Source organism: Piliocolobus tephrosceles, chromosome 8, assembly GCF_002776525.5.
Source record: "Piliocolobus tephrosceles isolate RC106 chromosome 8, ASM277652v3, whole genome shotgun sequence".
Taxonomy (NCBI): Eukaryota; Metazoa; Chordata; class Mammalia; order Primates; family Cercopithecidae; genus Piliocolobus; species Piliocolobus tephrosceles.
This window is the reverse complement of record NC_045441.1, coordinates 120,267,569-120,282,879: the sequence shown is the minus strand read 5'-3', so window position 1 is coordinate 120,282,879 and position 15,311 is coordinate 120,267,569. Positions and strand designations below refer to the sequence as shown.

The 15,311-nt window shown below is 47.2% G+C and overlaps 2 long non-coding RNA genes across 2 annotated transcripts in view; one reads left to right on the top strand and one right to left on the bottom strand.

Annotated features, from left to right (window-relative positions):
• Positions 1-3,958: 3,958 nt before the first annotated feature.
• On the bottom strand, positions 3,959-6,413 carry LOC111539848. Its single transcript, XR_002730815.3, has 2 exons — positions 6,208-6,413; positions 3,959-5,679 (listed from the first exon to the last, which is right to left on the bottom strand). It is a non-coding gene; the product is annotated as an uncharacterized LOC111539848 (long non-coding RNA).
• The window catches only part of LOC111539847, a 163,514-nt gene continuing 154,444 nt past the window's right edge, over positions 6,242-15,311 (top strand). Inside the window, exons 1-2 of the long non-coding RNA XR_002730814.3 lie at positions 6,242-6,669; positions 7,603-8,673. This is a non-coding gene — a long non-coding RNA (uncharacterized LOC111539847). The remainder of the gene's footprint in view (positions 6,670-7,602; positions 8,674-15,311) is intronic.

Sequence of the window (15,311 nt, the reverse complement as noted above, 5' to 3'; positions counted from 1 at the left end):
TCCAATTTCTAATAAGTGGTTGTTTTTCTCCTTTTCCTACTACAAACATCCAATGAATATATATGTGTGTGTGTGTATATATATATAATTTTTTTTCTTTTTCTTTTTTTTTTTTACTTATGTATTTTTGAGACGGAGTCTCGCTCTGTCACCCAGGCTGGAGTGCAGTGGCGAGATCTCAGCTCACTGCAAGCTCCGCCTCCCAGGTTCACGCCATTCTCCTGCCTCAGCCTCCTGAGTAGCTAGGACTACAGGCACCCGCCACCATGCCCGGCTAATTTTTTTTATTTTTAGTGGAGACGGGGTTTCATCATGTTAGCCAGGTTGGTCTCGATCTCCTGAGCTTGTGATCTGCCCGCCTCGGCATCCCAAAGTGCTGGGATTACAGGCATGAGCCACCACGCCTGGCCCTAATGAATATTTTTTAAGTCCCTGACATGCCAGTAATCTTCATAAGGTTTGCATTTTAGAGGAGTTCTCAACCATACATGATAAAAACAAATAGTAATAAAGTTCCACTACTACGATAAAAAAAAAATACATAGGATAGTTGGAAACGTGGAGAGAGAAGGACACTTCAGATGGAGTGATCAGGGAGGGCTTCTTTGAGGAGGTGACATATAAGCAAAGATCAGAATGTCCAAAAAAAATTCCAGGAAAAGGAAGTATATGGGGTAAATTGTATAATACAAGAGCAAGTTCAACACGTTTGAGGAAGATAAATAAGGCTGGTGTCACTGCAGTGGTGGAGAGTGGTGGGAGATGAGGCTGAAGAGGTGGTCAGGGATGCTGTACAGGGCTCCATAGGCCCTGTATGGAGGAGGAGTCTGGACTTTTTCACAAGTGCCATCAGCAGACATGGAGGGATTCTAAGATGAGAAATCACATGATCTGATTTATGTCGTAACACGTATGATTTATGAAACTCTAACTGTGCTGTGGAGAATGAGGACAAGAGCAGAAGCAGGAAAACCATTTAGAAAGCTATTACAAGAGCACGGAAGAGGGATGATGGTGGTTTGTATTAGAGTGGTAGCGGTGGAGGTTGAAAGAGACATTTTGGAAATGTTTTGGAGGTAAAGTTGACTTGAATTCTGAGGATTGTGAAAACGGAGGAAAAGAGAAGAATCAAGAATATCTACATGCTTTTTGTGTTGAGTAATTGGTGGATGGTAACGCCATTTAATTTGAAGGCTGAGAGAATAAAGAATTCTACTAGGGTAGTATGTCCTTCTTTCCTTGTGCAGCCTTAAGCTTGCAGACCATGGATTACACCACTCTCTTTCCAATACTTTTATTTTATTTGCTTTCCCTACTTGCTCTTTAGTCCTTCTTACATAAAAGAACTTCATCTGTCTTCATCCTCTACTGTCATCCTGTCTTCAACTCACTGCAGTTTGGCTACTAACCCCATTTTACTAATAAACTCCTTCTTGCCAAACACATCAATGACCTCCTTATTACTAAATCCAAAAACTTTTCAGTCCTCTTTTTCTTTTCTTTTCTTGAGACAGAGTCTTGCTCTGTTGCCCAGGCTGGAGTGCAGTTGTGTAATTTCAGCTCACCACAGCCTCTGCCTCCTGGGTTCAAGAGATTTTTGTGTCTCAGCCTCCTGAATGGCTGGGACTACAGGTGTGTGCCACTACGCCTGGCTAATTTTAGTAGAGACAGGGTTTTGCCATATTGGCCAGGCTGGTCTCGAACTCCTAACCTCAGGTGATTCACTCACCTCGGCCTCCCAAAGAGCTGGGATTACAGGCGTGAGCCTCCGCAGCTGGCCACAATCCTCTTTTTCTTGATCTCTCACTGGCATTTAATACTGCTGCTATTTCCTTCCCTGGCTTCTCTGAAACTACTTGTTCCTGGTCCTCCTACCTCTTGGGATATTTTTCCCCTGTGTTTTTTCTTTCCTCACTTTTTAAATTCAGTGTTTTCATTGGGTTCCAAAGTAGATCCTCTTCTTTCCTTTCTCTATGCCTTCTCTTGGATATTTCATCTACTTCCATGAACTATTCCTTATTCTGATGACTCCAGCATAGATCTCTCTCCTGAGTTCTAGACTTCCCTGTTCAATTATGTAGTAGACAGCTTCACTTTGATATTCTATGGCCACTTCAACTCAACATGTTGAAAACTAAACTAATTACCTTTACTCCACAACCTGCTTTTCCTCCTGAGGTCCCCATCTTGGACCTCAGGATATATCTGCAGGATATAATGGCAGCAGATTTATGGCTTATGAAAATGGAAGGATACCACTGATGGAGGATACCATCAATAATCAAATTCTGTTGGTTCTATGTCCTTAATATATCTTGAACCCTTTCAATCCTTCCTTTCTCCATTTCCATTCTTGCTACCTTAGTTTAGACATCTATCATTATTTCATTTTTATAATGTGATATGGTTTGGCTGTGTGTCCCATGTCAAACTGTAATCCCCACGTGCTGAGGGAGGGACCTGGTGGGAGGTGACTGGATCGTGGGGTAAGTTCCCCCCCATGCTGTTCTCATGATAGTGAGGGAGTGCTCATGGGATCTGATGGTTTTAAAGGTGGCAGTTCCCCCTGCAAGCTCTCTCTCTCCTGCCGCCTTGTGAAGAAGGTGCCTGCTTCCCTTTCGCCTTCCATCATGATTGTAAGTTTCCCCCGGCCGGAGCACGGAGGCATGATCTCTGCTCATTGCAACCTCCACTTCTCCGGTTCAAGTGATCCTCCTGAGGAGCTGGGACTATAGGTGTGTGCCACCAGGCCTGGCTATTTTTGTGTGTGTGTTTGTGTTTTTGTAGAGACAGGGTTTCACCATGTTGCCCAGGCTGGTCTCCAACTATTGAGCTCAAGCAACCTGCCCACCTCAACCTCCCACACTGCTGGAATTACAGTAGTATGCCACTGCACCCAGCTGAGAGATCTTTCTAAAATGAACATTTGATCAGTTCACTATGCCCCATAAAATTCATCAATGGTTCTCCAACAGCCTTAGAATAAGTTCAGACTTTTTAGGATGACTACTTGACCATGCTAATCTTTCTGGATTTCTCCTTCAGGACTTCTGCCACGGATTAATACAATGTATTTATTTAGAACCTACTTGCCAGGCTCTGTTCTTCACCCTCAACTCTCTGGGCACAGCTTTTTCCCTAAGGTCTTTACACATAGTACTTTCTTTGCTTGGAATATCTTTCTATGTAACCCGCCCACTTGTCTGGCTTACTTCTACTTATCCTTCAGAACTCATCTCAAGATTCACGTTGTGTGGTTAAAGACCCTATGCGTGGTCAGGGTTAGGCACCCTTATAAGCTCCCCTGTTGATATCACCTCACTGTTGCCTCATCAACTGCATATTCATCTTTGTTCTCGTGATACTATAATGTCCTTCGGAGCGGAAACTGTGTCGTATTCATCTTTGTATTCCCAGCACCCAGCACAATACCTGACACAGCGCAAGCACTCAATAATGAATAAAGTGGCAGAGTTGGGTTTCAAAGTCAGGTCTTTTCTCTCTGGCACAAATCTCACATTTCTTCATGCTACTTCTCAATACTGTGAATCTGAAAAATTCTAAGAGCTGAGCAAGGTCTATTTTTGCCTAGCACTAATTAAAACACAGGCAAATAGATAATTATTAGTTCCGTGAGGATTCAGTTTATATTTCTGTATACCCCTTCCTCCATCATTCCACCACTTGGATCATCAGAGTACTTAGGATTACCTATATCTAAAATGACTGAAAGGCTAGGCATGGTTGAGTGTACCTTAGCCCCAGTTACTCAGGAGGCTGAGGTGGGAGGCTTGCTTGAGCCCAGGAGTTGGAGGCCAGCCTGGGTAACACAGTGAGATGTTGTTGTAATAAATAAATAAGTAGACTGAAAGAACTTTCCCTACACTTTTATATCCTTTTGTAACTCTTATCCTGCTGCTTCCATAATACCACCGAGGCAGGGAGAGAGTAAGTACATGGGGAGTAAGGTAAATTTTATTTTTCTGTCAACAGACACTAAAAATGGATACATCAATAGAAAATCATTTCCCATCATTTCCCTCAAGGTTCCTATGGATAGGTACTAAAGGTTCAGTGCTAAAATTTAACATTGCAAAATCCAGCTAAAATTGAAATTTTTATGTAGTGAGTTCAATCTCATCACAGAAGTTTGTAAATGGGAGGAGCCTTAGAAATACTTTAGTCCAGCACTTTCATTTAAGCTTCCACAAAGAAACTGACATAAGACCTATGATGGCTCACTCAAGGTCATCCAGGCTATTGATGCCATTATACATCTTTTTCAAAGGGCTTTATTTTCCATCTAAACAAATTATCTACATCAGAATCCACCTATTTACATAGGGCTTATCTTTCTGATATTGCCTTTGCAATATCCTTGTTATAAAGAGGAAGGAACTGAAAACAAAACAAAACAAGGTTGTCTTGTCCAGGGACGTAGGGGAATTGGTAAAAGAGACAATTAGTACACAAAGTGATGGGGTTTCCTATTTGTAGTACAGCCTTGTAATCACACTGTGTTCTCTGAATGCCACAATGCTAACCCAAGCTTACTTGTCCTTCCTGGGCCTGGATTCCATTCAATTCTATGCCTTATTTAGTCTAAATGATTTCCCCAGCTTCAACGTGTATTTATTTATTTATTTATTAATTTATGCATTTCATTTTAGAAGTATACTTAAATCTACTCTTTACTCGAGTGTGTCTTAGTTCTAGTGCTGAGGAATGAAGATTTTGGGTAAAAGAAATTGAGATTTTTTTTTTTCTAGGCTTTACATTTCAAGGATGGTTTCTCAAATGGCAACTGGCAGTCTACTCCTCAAATGATGACGTTTTCCACGGGAATTAGAATTTAATTGGAATAATTTGTTTTCAACGGGAAGCAAAGATTTCTTTCCAAGAGGATCAGTTTGATAATGTTTTACCAGCTAGTGCTACGAGACCAAATATAAACCAGTTCTGAGAAACAGGAAGTGAACTGACTGGTCTAGTCTGAGTGTCCCTGGCAGTGACGCAAATACAGAAATCAAATTAGGAAAACAAGATATGTGGGTGTGAGGCAATCGATAATCCAGGATGCTACAACATAAGCAAGAACGCATTTAACCCGATGCCATTCATTTTAATAACACCCTGAGCAGTTTGATTTCCATGGAACATGCTGGTGATTAGAGAGCAGCAGGAGCTTGGGTTCCCTAGCAACAGCATGTGCTTTTGAGACAGTCATTAGCCTTTCAGTTAATCCCATCAACCCCTTACCTCTAAATGTATGACTGACATTAAAAAAATGATGTTTTAGAAAGTGCTTTGAAATTTCCAGGAGTGCAATGGAAGGGAATAATCACAATTAAAAAGTTGTCTGGAGAACTACAGTCCAGTGAAGGCAGTAATGTTCCTACATGCCCAGCCTGTCCGTATACTTCCCTGCTCTCAGTCGTAGGTTCTGAATTCCCGTGGCAAAGGGCAAGGGAGGTGAAATTGTTTAGAGTTTCAGGCAGTCTTCTCACCCAACGTGAGTAGTATTGCAATGTCTCTCGGAATCATGGCTCTGAAGATGAGGAGAGGAGCGGGGTGGGCAGTTTGTGTGGTGAGGAGTCTGGCCGCAGGTAGGCTGGGAGGGAATGTCACACACAGTTTTCTTTCTTCTTTAAGCCGAATGAGGTACTCTGGTCAAAGGAACTTGGGGAAGGAGGATGGTAAGGGGAATGAAGTTCTTCTTCCTATTGATTATTTTATTGCACCAGAGGCTGTTTGTCCAAGGCCACTGGCCAAGAGCATTATTTTCGTGGCTAAAGTGAGGTTGGGCAGGTTTCCCATCCCTTTAGCTAGTTTTAAACAAGACAACCCAGAAAGCGCAGCAAGGCTCTGGGAATACGATGTGGGTTGGCTTTTCCTACTCAGCTGCACCTTAAAGCGCCAGGCCATTGAGCTTGATACTTCTCAAACCCTGAATCATTGCCTCCAGCTCTGCCCTGGGTTCAGGATGCACCACTCCACCCTCTGTGTAGCTTGGGTCAACTTCGGGGCGTCACTCGAATAGTAATTATTGCTGCGTTTGGCTGGACATCCTTATTACGGCCTGGGTCCCTCTCAGCTGGACACCGGGCTCCTTAGTTTGGCTGGGATGACTCCAGTACTTCCCGCCGCCCCACCTTACCCCGCTGCGCGCTCCCTTCCCAAGGCGACCACCTGCACCGCCCCACTTACCATCTGCCCCGCGGGGAGGGCCTCCCCCCGGGGTAGCGGAGCCCTCCCTGCTCCCGGGCGGCTTTGGAGGAGCTCGGTGTTTGCCTCCAGCCCTTCGCTACCGGAGGATCAGGTTCCTCCCCTCCTCCCCCTCCAGCTCCGGCCGCCGCCGCCTCCTTCTTGCATGACACAGCAGAACCGCAGCTGCTGCAGCAATTCCAAGCCATCCGCCCAGGAAGCGCCGCAACCGGGACTCGGGAGGGGTGGAGGGGGCGAGGCAGGGGCCACGGCCCCGGGGGATCCTCGGCCCCACTGTGCACCACACACTCCTTTCCCAGCCCAGGGGCACGCGAACAAAATGAGGCTCAAGCTGACCAGGCCGAGCTGGAGGAACGCTGGGGCTTGGCAGCAGAAGGGATGGGACCAGAGAGAAGGGTGTGGAGGAGACCCCAGTGAGGGCCAGGACATTTCAGGTAAAGAGAGGTAAGAAGAGGCCCAGACGTCAAGGGCCAGACTGTGAAGGTGATTAGAGGTCAAAGACAGGTAAGGAGGTAGAGTTGCAGAGAAGAGAGGCCGAGCTGGGAAGGGCGTGGGGTTGGGGGCAGCTGCAGGGGAGGATGGGGGGTACAGTCTTTGGGGAGGCCTGAGCTGAGCGCCCAGGCAGAAAAGGGGCTGAGTTGGGAGGCAAGGGCTGTAGGAGGAAAGGGATGAAAGAATTAGGCATGAGATAGGAAGGTAAAACTTGGGAGAGATATTATAGAATTAGAAGGGTTGAAATGGAGCTCATTCATCATGGCTGATGAGGTAAACTGATGAGGTGGAGAGAGAGAGAGTCAAGGCAAGGCCAAAAGGAAAGATCTTTCATCCCACTCTTCAGTTTCTTGCGAAGTTTTTTCTTGATTCCGCCCATCCAAACAGTTTCCCTTATAAAATGGAAACTCATGAACTAAAAAACCCAGAAATAGCTATCTGGCTTAGATTTACAGGATAAAATCTCCGTGTCTGTAAAAACTTTAAGGCAGAAATTTGGGATTTATGGTACAAACCCTTAAAGGGACTGTGAGTCAGTAATACCCACAGCACTCAACATTGTGAGTTTCCACACATCCCTGGACTTGAGTAAGTCTTTCCAAGTGTTTGTTAATGCTAGAAATGATGACAAAATTAGTGGCTCAGAAATATTAAAGTGCACATGCTTTTTGCTTTCTCTATGTATACACAGATACATATATGTATACTTTCTAGCGACTAGCAAGTATGGTATGGCTAGGGATAATTACGTTTTTCTGATTATTTTGTTTCCCATCAAACACCCCACGAATTTTACAGCAGACCGCCTTCTTGTCACCATTTGAAAGAATGTGGTCAGAAAAGTAATGCAAAAACTGCCACTTTGGTTTTGTCTGTACCTTCCAGGTCATATCTCCGTACCTCACTTCCTGACACAAACAAGTTTTCACTGTTGTCAGCAACAAAGCCCTAATATAGCTGCGGAAGAGAAAAACTGCATTGCATTTTGCCTCCTGCAAGCATCATCAACAGTTACTGGAGGAATGTAATTCCAGAAAGCTTGAAAGCCGTGGTGATGGTAATTATGTATCAAATGCCTGGTTCTATTTCTGTTATTATTGTTTTGTCATTTCTGCGATCTGACTGAACTTGCAGAGGGACAAATCCGGTTTTTCTTTTTGACTTTTGTCAAACTGAATCAGGCCTGATAGAAAACTCATTGCTCTCCGAGGAAACAAAGTAGGAGCCACGAAATGTCATTTTAACAGAGCGTGGGTTTGGTGACTGTAGGAAAGGATTTGAGGACGCTCCTTCTGTTCGGCTTCCTATGTCATGAGCACAGACTCCACGCACGCACAGACACCACGGCTCCCGGATGCTATGGCTCCCCGATCTGGGCTCCTGCAGCGCCAGAAGCCCCTCCGGGATGCTGCGAGGGGCTCCCGGTGGGTGGAGGTACGGACGCCTCTGCGGCCGCCGCCGCCAGTCCTGCTGCTGTTGTTGCTGCTGCAGTCACGTGGGAGCCCCTTTAAGTTTCCATAGAGAGGCCTCTCTGGTGTCACATGATGGACATGATATAATGAAACAACATTGTGGAGAGGAAAGCATTAGGGGAGCCCACGGCTACAAAAACAAGTGAGTGAGAAGAGGTGGGAGGAAGAGAAACTACGCCACCTCCCCTGCAGCCGAGCGCACGCAGCAGCCTGGCGTGACAAGTGGGCGACGCCGGGGGGCAGGGAGCCGGGGTCCTCGGCCTTGGCCGGGGACCCCACCGCCCACCGCGCGGAGAACAACTTTTAGCCGGCAGCCCAGGCCAGCGCGGCACCTGTCTCCTGAGTCTCCACCGCTCCTCCCCATCCATCCCAAGGAAATTCTCAAGAATACGCTCTACAAATCTACGTGCGCATCGTTTTCCCCTCTCGTCGCGCCCGGGAGGAAGGAACGAGGCAAGGAGCTAAGCGTGCGTTCAGCCCTGGGGTAAGTTCGTAGGGTGGGGAAGCCGGTCCCGCAGGACTTTGGGATGGGAATTTTGCTCTCCTTTGCGATCTCAGGGCGTGAAGAAGGCGTCCCCTCCGCTCCTGGCGGGGCTGATCGGCTGGCTAGTCAATTTCCCTTTAGCACGCCCCGTGCGCCCACCCTCGCTCGGCCCGGGGCCCCCTCGCCGCCCCCCGGAAGGGGTCTGCGGTTCCTGGCCAGGACCTTCGGAAGACGAGCGGGGGAAGGTAGGGCTGTCGCGGGAACCCGGCTTGTGGGAGCGATTTCGCCATGTTTGTGTTGCTAAGAGCACTTTTTCCCCTTTGCTGTGGCTTGATGCCACATGGCTCCTCTGGAGCTGCCGCCGGGCTGAGTGAGTGTGTGTGTGTGTGTGTGTGTGTGTGTTTCAATGTCCGCATTCCAGCTAATGTTGCGCAGATAAAATTCAAACTTGAGGTAAACAGAAGAAGAGGAGGAGGAGGAGGAGGAGGAGGGGGGGAGGGAGGGGGAACTGTTTCCATTTCGAGATCCCACCTCTTCCCTCCGCGCAGCCCAACATCCCGAACCTAGAGACAACTCTCGCCTTTCTCCCACGTCCCCCACCTTTGCTGTCAACAAGAAATAAGGCCGGGGGGGGGGGGTGGCATGCTTATTAATTAAAAAGGACAAGGTGTCTCGGTTCTCCACTGGAATCAGCAACTCCCTGGAACTCGGGCCTCTGTCCCCGTCCCTCTTTTCTCCGGCAGGGACGCAGGATGCCTTGGTGCACTCTGGAGACGGGGACGGGAGGCTGCAGCGCGCCTGGGTGGGGCGAGGGGTGCCGGTCCCCTTACGCTCTCTGACTTTAGGATATCAGACAGTGTCTCTTCAACCCCACCCCAGGCGCAGGTTTCCAGAAGGTGGGGTGGGTGGGGCTCCCGATTTCCAGAAGGCGAGTTACTTAGCAGGTGTGTGGGGTGGGCATTGCTATTCGGTAAGTCTGTTGCATGGGGTAGGATGACGTGGGAAGCTTAAAAGCTTTAAAGCCAGCCCAAGGGTAGAGCTGCGTCTGCTGTTTTTTGTTTGTTTGTTTGTTTTTCCCTGTGTATGGCAAATTAGGGAGAAAAATCAAGACGTTCCCCCCAGTCCTCCCTCGGTGTAAACGTCTGCTCCAGCTCGCAGCCCGCTGCTGGGTGAGTGGCGACGATCAAGGCGAGGGTGAGCTTCGTCACGGGGAAAGCTGGAGGCTCCTGACAGCTCGTAGCCGTCCTCCCCGCGCCCCGCCCTAGGCGGAAGGTGTGGGTTGGGTGGTCCGAAGAGGGTGACGTCCGAGGTGGGGTGGGCACAGGCTCGGGATCCCTCGCAGAGCTAGGGGCCGCAGCCCCGGTCGCCGGGGAGTGCCGTGGCAGGGAGGCGGCGGCCACGTGAGGGGTCTGCGGAAGCGCCGGAGCTGAAAGCCGGGGGCGAAGTGCGTAGCAGAGTCGTGACGGGGGTGACACGCAGCAGCCGGGGGCGGCAGGCCGCCGGAGCCGGGCGCCTCCCACGCAGGGCCGGCGTTCCCCGCCGCGGGTGGGTGCGCACTAGCCGGCCCTCTCCCGGGAGACCGTTTCCGGGAGCGGGCGCGGGCGGGGCGGGGCCGGGGCGGCAAACAGGGTGGCGCTGTCTGCCCTCTCGCCCCCGGCCTGCCGGGGCGCGCGGCCGGCGGCGGCCGGGGTGGCGGAGGCGCGGTCGCGGCGCCGGGCAGCGGGGGCGCGCCCGCTCTCCGCCGTCCCCGCGCGCTCCAGCCGCCGTCCGGCCGGCCTCCTCTGTTTTTGTTTTGATGGAGCCCGCGTGCAGCTGGCGCGTGTCGAGTCACGTGCCAGGTGCGGGAGGGGGCCGGGGCGCGGGAGGCGAGGGCTCGGTGACGCGGGCCGGAGGGGTCGGCGCCCGCGGGGGCCGCAGAAGGCGCGCGAGGGGGCGAGTAATCCCCAATGGAGCCGTGTCTTGCGGGTGGCCCGGCGCTGGGTGAGGGGTTTGCCGCTTCTCGGCCAGCAGCGCTAGGTTCATCGTCGCAGCGCTTCGGGGAGCCTGGTCCAGGCGGGAGGGCCTACCTGCGCTGCTGGACTCAAAACTCGGATCTTACAGGTGGTGTGTACATCCCTGTGGACGTGTAGACACTTGTGTGTGCTCCTGAAGGCCGGCGGCGCGTTATAACCAACTGGAGTGCTTTAAAAAGAATTCTAACGCCCGCCCAATCCCAGACCGATTGGACCCACATCCGAATAGGGCCTGGACGGTGTATTTTTAACCCCCACTTGCCCCTAAGTGATTTTGGTGCAGAGTGCGAATTTATAGAAGTAACCAGCTTGATGGAATAGCTACTTGTGAAATCATATCTATTTAGGGACAACATAGTAAAAACAGCTAAAATAGCTAACACCTATTGATTTGTCACTCAGTGGGGTCTCTGTGTGTCAGATACTGCGGCTCCCCATGCATGGATCTACTCGTAAAAGTACTGTTACCCCTATTTTACAGTTGGAGGAGTGGAAGCTCGGAGTTAATCAGGGAGGACGACTGTACCTAGGACCTAGAGAGGTCGCGTTCAGAACCCTTACTTTAAACAGCCACGTATGCCTCGTGGAAAATGTCCCTTTGCCTAAGGGCCCCATGTTTGTGTGAATAATAGTAGTTATGTTAGCCTAAGGGCCAGCTTGCTTATGTGGGTACATTTCTACTGTTAAGATTTTTGTCTGAAAAGCTTTGCTTGTATAAGGGAGGAAAATCATTTGGTGATTCTTTAAGGCCTGTGGGCGACTTTTTCCAGAAGTTTATTGTGGATCAAGGAGAGAGGGGATCTCCGTAATTTGAAGTGAATAGGTTCTCTGGAAGTTTCTTGTTCTGTTTTTGAGACTTGAGCATTTGTATAATATGAAGGGGAGAGTCCGGAAGAGGCAAATATTTTCCAAGTATTTACATGAGCAACCACAAGAGTGCTTTAGGTTGCTGGATGCGATACAGTTGTGGTGTGGTCACAGCTGGATGTACCCAGAGGTGCAGTGTGGTACAGAGTAGCAGAAGTTCTGCCATTAGCATTTTGGATTAAAAAAAAAAACCAAACTGGTCTGGAGTACGGAAACTTTGCTGTTACATCTCCTTTCTCCTCTTAATTTGTTTCATTTGTCTCCTGGTCAGATAAACTGTTGGTGGGACGTTTAGATGTGGGAGTAGTCTGTTTCATTAGTGTTTTCTGTACAGAGATTCCAAAGAAAACTCATAGTAAACAGAGGTTTCTCCCTGAAAACAAATGATACTAGCTACAGTGTATTTGTGACCAATATGTATTAAGAGTACCATGTCACAAAGAACTTTATATTCCTGTTGATTGCTGTCAAATATTGTTAACCTCTGTGGCAGGCATGGGTATATTATTTAGCAAATTTTGGGGATTGGTTTTCGTATTACTTGCAGTTTTGGTGAGGAAGGCTTATAGACCTACTCAGGCAGACATGACTGGAACGTGAGTATCTGTGGTCTGGTGTGGAAATAGCTCTCTAGCCCCATCTCCCTCCTCCCATTGTCCACCCCCATCCTCCTTACCATGAAACACATTTTTCACCAGCATTGCCAAACCACTTGGGGCTCCTGTGCACGGCTCTGCTTAGTTTGCTCTTCTGCTTCTTGGATACCTCCTTCAGGAAATGTTCCCTGATTTCTCCTCAGAAACCATTGAAAAAATACCCTCCCTGCGTCATCTCTCCATTGTATATATGCTTGTCTTATTGCGTTATATCGCAGCATATCTCATTGTATTTGTTACATATTGAACACCACTACTAAATTGGGCTCTTCAAAGGTGGGAATGGTGACTTGTTTATCTGCACATCACTGGCACACAGTGAGCACTTAAGTTTATTGCATTGGTTGCAATTAAATTTACTTCCATTTAAGTTGCATTATCTGTGTCGGTGTTTTCCTGAACCACTCATCTTCATTCTGAACTGTCCTCACCTCCTTTTCTGCTACTAGCTACCAGGCTAGAAACAGAGCTGAAAGCACCCCAGGACAAAACTTACACAGAAAGTACACAATACTAGTAACACATTATCAAAGAAATAGGAAGGGGCAAAATACCAGTTTTTCACTTGTTTGTGAATTTCGTCCTTTGCAAACAAAGGAATTTGTGAATTCCTTTGGTCTATTGGACGGTGTGAATTTTCTTGATTACTAATATATGCTGGAAGAGATGCCCAAGGTTGTTTTTACTTTTTGACTAACTTGGGAAGAAATACTACGTTACCAGTGGACATGCTTTGATGTGCCATAACAGAGCACAGGTGCTTCATCACATTTCACATTTCATTGCTGTAATTTTCAGATTGAGTATTACAGAGGTATTTGTAGAGCAGCACTGTCCCACAGAGCTTTTGGAGAGGATGGAAATGATTTATAAATCTGTGTTATCCAGTGTGGTGGCCGCTAGCCACTTGTGGCTATTGAGCACATTAAGTGTGACTGACGAACTGAATTTCTTCTCTTTCTTTCTTTCTTTCTTTCTTTCTTTCTTTTTTTTTTTTTTTTTTTTTTTTTTGAGACAGGGCGTTGTTCTGTTGCTAAGGCTGGAATGCAGTGGTGCGATCTTGGCCCACTGCAACGTCTGCTTCCCAGGCTGAAGCGATCCTAACACTGCAGCCCTCCCAAGTAGCTGGGATTACAGGGACCTGCCACCATGCCTGGCTAATTTCTTTGTTTTTAGTGGAGACGGGGTTTCGCCATGTTGCCCAGGCTGGTTCTGAACTCAAGCAATCTGCCTGTCTCGGCCTCCCAAAGTGCTGGGATTACAGGCGTGAGCCACTGTGCCTGGCCAGAATTGAATCTAATTGATAAATATAAATAGCTGCTAGTGGCTACTGTATTGGATGGCACAGTTACAGAGGATATGTCTGTGTTTAAATCCTGTAATTGACAGGTCATCATTTAGGCTAAGGTATTCTGCCTTTAAAAGTCTGCAGTCATCTTCTAGGTCTTAACACCATGCTTCCTGTTCAGAGATTATAAGGTGCTTAGTGGGTGATATTTTTGGCCTACGTGGGGCCTTCATATTATGGAGCATTCGTGTGTTCTGTGGCTTTCCATGTAGTGTATGTGGTCTCCCTTTTTCAGGAGCAGAGTGGAGTGATTATTAGTAATTATGATTATGAGTAATTATTTACAAATGGATGTGAGCCCTTGGCGTATACACTAAATGAAAGTCCTATGAGTTGAATCAGTACTTTTCTGAGATGCATTGTGAGGGGAAGGAACTGTGCTTGTCTTGCTGACCATTGTTATCTCCAAGGCCTAATATGCTGTTCAACACCTATCAGTGCTCGTAAATATGTGTTCAATGAATGAATGTTCAATTAACTTGAGTCTTCCAGTTTAGCTTCAGAGGCTGTATCATGGAGCTGAGAAGAGAAGTAACCAGTAACTACCCCACAGGCTTTATAGTTCTTCTAAGGAATGCAGTCTCTCCAGAGGTACTATTGTTAGCTCTGTGACTCTGATTTCTTTCTGGTAAGATATGTAGCATGAATTGTTACACTTATTTGATGACAGATTGAAAAATAAAGTCACAAGAAGATTTGGTGCTCAGGTCATACAGAGAGAGTTGGAAGTATAAATCAAATTGAAGTAGTTGTTTCTATTGCACACTCATCCATGGTAACCCTTTTTTTTTTTTTTTTTTTTTTGAAATGGAGTCTCTCTGTCGTCTAGGGTAGAGTGCAGTGGCACGATCTCAGCTCATTGCAGTCTCTGCCTCCCAGGTTCAAGAGATTATCCTGCTTCAGCATCCCCAGTAGCTGAGATTACAGGTGTGTGCCACCACGCCCGGCTACTTTTTGTATTTTTAGTAGAGACGGGGGTTTCACGATGTTGATCAGGTTGGTCTTGAACTCCTGGCCTCAGGTGATCCGCCCACCTCGGCCTCCCAAAGTGCTGGGATTACAGGTGTGAGCCACGGCACCTGGCCCATGATAACTTCTTCAGAGGAAATAAAATAAAATAAAATAAAATCATGCACTGAACTATGTTAGAAAGTTTGGGTTATAAAATCAAAGTTTGTTTGGTAATTGTATATGTTAATGGAGTCTGAAAAAAGGTCTGGAAATATTTCTCTAGTGTGGCATGACATTGACAAAACACCTTAACCATGACAAACAGGAATGGAAACGTTTCTTTCTTCAACTTCCAAATCTCATGTATTCTATGACTTTTTTTCTATGGTAATCCTAGCACCCAAGTTACTGTAGCTTGTCAAACAGGATGTTTAAAATGTAAACAGAAACATGTTTAATTGTGTAGATAACCCCTAGTAGGCTTTGAAATATATATATAGAATAAGAGCCCTAAGACCAAAAATTGTTGATTTTGTTTCATGTAGTAGATCCTATATTGGGAGTTGTTTTGTAGCCAAATATTTGGTTTAGTACCTTTAAGAGGTGATACACATAGTCTGCTGTTTATACTATGCATCAGACTTAACCTACTTTGTGCTGCTGTGTGTGTGTGTGGATTTTAGGCCTGTCTTCATCCACAACAGCTTGTTCCTAGGATAAATGTTGTCTTCCTATCATTCTGCCACTACATGTTCCACAAATGAAAAGTAATGTTATCATAGAGTAAGTCAAACACAATTGGAA